Genomic DNA, 5,882 nt, shown 5'->3' with positions numbered 1-5,882 from the left:
CTCTGCCCGCTCCGGGGCGTCTGGTGCGGCTGGAGAATCAATTATTCAGATCTCTGCTGCCGCTTCCTCCTCCCCAGTGCCTCGCGCTGGGTACGACGATCTCCCCTCCACGCACGGGCGCGCCGACACACATACACCCGCACAGAGTCTGCTCTGATGCTTCTCCCTGTGCCGCACCACCCCCGTAAGGAAACCCACTCTTCTGATCTCAGAAAGCCAGAAGCCTAAAAGCAAAGACATCGACATCATCCACTTCCTTCATTCTTGTCTGCTAAGTTGTGCCAAACAGAAGTCGCCCTGAGGTTACCGCTTCCAAGCTACTAGAAGGATTAAGCGAGAGAACCCCGGCTCGCTAGGTGTGTGGGCTGGCTGGCTTGGACCCTGGCGACTGGACATGGGATGCATCGGCAAGTGAGGGTGTTCTGTTTGCAACCACCTCCATCTCCTCTCTTGCCTTCACCTTTTTCTTGCCAGGCCCTGGAAAGAAAAGGTCTTGAATTTTAAGAGGTTTTGCAATCATTGTTCTAACCCTACCTGCTCCACTTACCAACCTAATATCATCTGTTATCATCTGAAGTTTATGCCCCTTGTTCCTGTTAAAATCCTACACCCCACCAGTATGTAAAACCCTCGATGCAATGTATTAGGAGTAGAGGCCTTTTGATAAGGTCTCCAGACCTGAAGGGGATTGGTGCCCTTACAAGACTACTCAGAGAGATATGTAGCCTCTCTCCTCTCCTCTGGCCCCAGCGGGAAGTTGTGGTCTGTGCACCAGAACGCAGCCTCGCCAAAATTAAGTCTACCTCTCCCAGTTCTTGGACTTTCAGACTCCAGCATAGTGAGAAACAAACTTCTTTGGTTTATAAACCACCCAGTTTATAATATTTTGCTGTGTCAGCTCAACCACACTAAGAACCTCTGAGGCATTGTGTATTGTTTGATGATTACTAATCTGGAAAATGGAGGGCACAGAGAAAATACCTACTTCTTAGGGCTATTTAGAGGATAAAAAGAGGTAAAAGAGTCAACATGGTGTGGTACATAGTAAGATCTCAAACACGAGGAGCTTTTAAAGCAATCTAGAGGAGAGCGTGCTCCTCGAAGCAATGCGGGTATGGCTGCTGACCCCCAGGTAGGAAATAGACACTGTTCTAGAGATTTACAGATTCGCTACTGAGCTGCATGTGGTATGTTGAGTTCCCTGAGGTTGTAGTACCCAAAAGACAGAAAAGAAGGTAGAAGGAATTCTGGAGAATAAATGAAAATGGGAGACCATGCTACAAGGCAGAGAATGTGGAAATATTCCACTCCAGAGACTGTGGCTGAGCTGAGCTGGGTTCAGCCCCTCTGTTGTGTGGAGACCACCAAACTTAGCTTGAGCACAGGAGCAGGACTTTCATTTGGGGAAGTTAAGCTGTTTTATTTCAATGGAGTATAAATCAGCATCAGGGCATGGTGGCTCACACTTGTAGTCCTGGCTTCTCAGGAGCATTTGACCCTAAGAGTTCAAGACCAGCCTGAGCAACATGTTGAGATCCTCTCCCGATAAAAAGATAAGGTATAGATTATAAATGTTACCATTCATGTCACATGAGCGTCCAGTTTATTGGGCTGGATGCAGCTAGGTGGCAGAGTACTTCCTTGCCTAGGGTACTCAAGTTAGGCCTGGGGTTTGCTCCCCAGTGGTGGGGGGGAAGTGTTTACTAAGAAAAAGGACTCATTAGGTTTTGAAATTATGTGCATGTACATAGACTATCACCTAAAAAGGATACAAAATATTTTCATCACCCCCAGAAAATGTCCCTGTGCCCCTCTGATTGTCAATTTCCCTACTCCCACTCAGTAAAAGCCATAATTTTGATTTCTAACACTACGTAGCACTTTTGTGTTCTTTTGAACTTCACAAAAAATTTGACACTGTGTTCTTTGGTGACTAGTTTTTCCCCCCACTTGATGTCTGGAAGCTCCATCCTTGCTCTTTCATGAACTGACAGCTTTTTTACTTTTAATTGTTAAGTTGCTAGCTTTCAATTGTATGGATGAACTACATTTTATGCATCTAAACTCTTATTGATGGACTCTGTAGAACATTTTAAAATCCAGATGTCTGCACACATTTTATTTCATTGGAATCTCCAGGGGTGGGGCCAAGCACAGGAATTTATCTTTAATTTTTATGGACATGTAGTAACTGTACATAAAAGTAGGGTACAGTTTAAAATTTAACAAATGCTACAGCATGCACTGATCAAATCAAGATAATGAACATTTCTGTCTCCTTATCATTTCTTTGTGTTTAGAGACCTCAAGCTCCGACCTTCTAGATCTTCATAAAAATGCACAATAGTTTATTGTGACTTATAGTCACCTGGCTGTGCTGAGGAACACCAGAACTCATTCCTTCTCTCTTTGTTTTGGTATCCGTTATCCAATCTCCTTTTATCCCTCTGTTCGCCGTCCTTCCCAGTTCCTGGTAATCACTATTCTTCATTCAGACCCATTTTTCCTTAGCTTCCATGTGTGAGAGAGAGCTTGCCATATTTGGCTTCCTGTGTCTGGTTTACTTTGCTCAATATAATGTCTTCAGTTCCATCCATTTTGCATACACACCACACATTCTTCTTTATTCATTCATCTATTCATGGACTCCAATGTTGGTTCCATGTTTTAGCCCTTGTGAGTAAAGCTGCAGGACATTGGCTTTAAATTCATAGATGGTTTTGATGATGCTACTGCACTTTCCACCCTTGTATATCAAATACTGACCTTAAAATTGACTTGTCTGTGATGAAAACTACTGGTTATCATTCATGCCCAGATTTGTAAAAAGGTGGATTAAGCACGTGTGGCTTCTTTTGAATAAAGGAAGAAGACACTTGGAGGAGAGTCTATCTCGAGATAGTCACAGCAGCTCACACGGCATGGAGAGGACATTGCCCCATTGTGGAGAGCCTTGGTGGCTCAGGCACTTGGGGCTTCACCACACACTGAACAATGAACATGAGGGCTGGGAATTTTGCTCAGTTGTTCCACCACCTGCCTCGCAAGTGCAAGGTCCCAAGTTCAATCCCCAGTACCCCCCCGCCAAAAAATGAGACTATGACAGCTTTACTCCATTCTGTGCTGCAAAACTAACCTCTCCAACCTCCTCCACCACCCCTCATCTGGAGATGCTGAGTAGGATTTCACTACTCAGGAGTTTCAAGTGAAAGGCTTTCTTCAGAGCAACTATCCTAACCAAGACTGTGCCCCCCAAAAGAAAAAAAACAACACCATTTTGCCATCAGTTTTTCCAATTGGTTTCATCACTGATTGTGTCATTAAAGTAGCTGAAATATCTAGTCTGGTCTTAAGCAACAACTTGTTCAACTATTTTCAGTATCATTGACTTATCTTCTAATGCTCTACTCTAAAAATGACCCCATTTTTGCCACTTGCTTTGAGCTAGTTAAACACTGTTGCTACAAGCCAATCACCATATCATGTCTATGGGAGAGAACTAAAATGAGCCAATCATTGATTATACTTCTCTTTATATCTCTATTCTCGAGGGAAAACTGATAAAGAGTTATAGTGCTTTGAAGCCACACTGCCCTTAGATTCTGTCCTTTGGAGTGTGTATGCTGTTTTGAAGACACTCCTTATTTGAGTCACTTTAAGGTGAATGAGTTTTTAGGCAGGGTATAGTGGTCCGAGCCTGTAATCCTGTCACCTGGGAGGCTGAGAGAGGTGGATCACCACAAGTCTGAGGCCAGCTTCGGCTATATTTTGAGTTCAAGGCCAACCTGGACTGCACAAGGAGACCCTGTTGCAAAAAAACTACCAAAAGGAAGGTGAATATTTGTATTAAGTGACCTGAGAAGTCCTACAGTTAGTGTACTTCAATACAGTGATATCCCAAAATAAACTCCTTGTTGAAATCTAATGCACACCAGATGATAGCTGTTGCCATCTTACAGAGCTACTGTTTCTCTGACTGCTTCATGAGAAATTCTGACTTGGTCTAATGTCTTTGTTTGTGTATGGGGAAACTGAGGCGTGAGTAAAATTAATCAATCTTCATACTGAGAGACAAAGAGACCAAGGGCAAACTTTATAGCAACATGCAAAACTTTTAAAGTGTCTACTGTGTAAAATAAAGTGTGCCCACAAGCTTTGAGGTTGTAGAGATTCCACAGCAGTATCTTAGGATCCTGAGAGACAAGGCTAAAACCAAAGAGGGGTTAGGATTGCTGAGTGACCTAAACACCACACTAGGCACTGGTTCATCACTGGTGACCAATCTTCACTGTCCCCCAAGTTTTAGCCTGTGGGTTCTAACTCACAGGCATTTCTCACTGTGTCTTAACCATGGCTCCAGCCTCCCTGGTCTTGTCTTTACCTTCATGGCAGGAAACAGTGTCCCTTCTCTCATGCTAAGGCAGACCTCACTAATCCATTCTTGAGCTAATGGTCTCAAAATTTAGAAAAAGCTGGAAAGGGCCTCACAAACAGCATCAGTTCTGTAGCCCTAAGGACTGATTAGCTTCAGTTGTAATCTGCCCTTCCTGACCTAGTGAGTCCTCGTAGGTTCCTCTCTTTAGCACCACCTGAGTCTGATCACCTCTATTCGCTTTACTTCTCTCAGATTCTGGCCTGTGTGTTACCCGTCAGGCTTTCTCCTCTTTAGACATTTGTGAAAGAAACACAGATTAGCTGGGCAATTGCCACTGCCTTTCACATTCGGCATTCTGTGATTTTATGATTTTTCTTGGAGGCCTAGGTTCTGGGTTCAACTGGGGTGCTGGTCAAACTTCCCTATCATCTCATCCAAATGGCTCCAAACTGCCCGCTATTCCCATTGCCTATTCAGATGTCAAAAGTCCTCATCAAAAGGCAGTTTCCTAAACAAATCCCAGCTGCTCTTGAGAATAAAGATGGCAATAGATTTCTTTCTTCATTGGTCTTTATTGGTGTAACCCTGCATTCTTCCTAAGGTCAGACAGAAACCTAGAAGGCACCTGGCCACCCTGCTGAGAAAAAAAAAAAAAGGATTGGAAGCCAGAGGTCCTATGTTCCAATGATAAATTTACTTTGGAAAAAGTCACTACCTTTCTAGGCCTCAGTTTTTCATCAATAGAATGAGAGTAAAATCACCCCAATTTTCCCAGTAAAGGTTTGTAAGAATATACTCGTACCTTCATAGAACAAAGCTCGGAATTACCCCTCATGGTCTCCAAAGAGCCCGGGGATGTTATCAACCTCCTCATCCCTTGTTGGTTGAGGGTCACTCCAGGGGTATTAACCTCTCCCTCCCGGCCTACACTGTCCCCAGAGGAACACACAAAGCCATCAGCATGCACATGAATTTTCTAGAAGGAGCCAAGCCACCTAATAATCTGAAAGCCCTGGGCCAAGTGAGAGCACCACAAAGACAAGGCAGCGAAGCCGGGCATGGTGGCACATGCCTATAATCCCAGCACTTGGGAGGCTGAGGCAGGAAGATCACTGTGAGTTCGAGACCAGCCTGGGCTACATAGTGAGTTCCAGGTCAGTCTCAATTACATAGTGAGACCCTGTCTCAAAAAACAAGACAAACAAGTAAAAACAAAACAAAAAAAAAGAAAGGCAGTGGTACAAAGGTGGCCAGGCCTCCCCCAGGAGCATGAAAAAGTCTTTCACCATGGGAGTTTTAGAGAGAAGCCAAAACGTGTCACCTGTAGCAGCCAGTCATCTGCCCCCTAATAAACAGGGCAACCCTCAGTGCTCCACAACCTGATGCAATGGAGTTCTGCAGCTGCCAAGGTAGAGGAAACAGCTGCTCTCTGTGCCCATTCCAGCCACACTGCTGGCCCCGACGATGCCCACACTCACCACTGCAGGCAGCCTCTGTGCCCCTGGGA

This window comes from Fukomys damarensis, unplaced genomic scaffold, assembly GCF_012274545.1.
Source record: "Fukomys damarensis isolate Sample0158 unplaced genomic scaffold, DMR_v1.0_HiC HiC_scaffold_34, whole genome shotgun sequence".
Classification (NCBI taxonomy): Eukaryota; Metazoa; Chordata; class Mammalia; order Rodentia; family Bathyergidae; genus Fukomys; species Fukomys damarensis.
The sequence above is the reverse complement of the archived record's forward strand: the minus strand, read 5'-3'. Positions refer to the sequence as shown.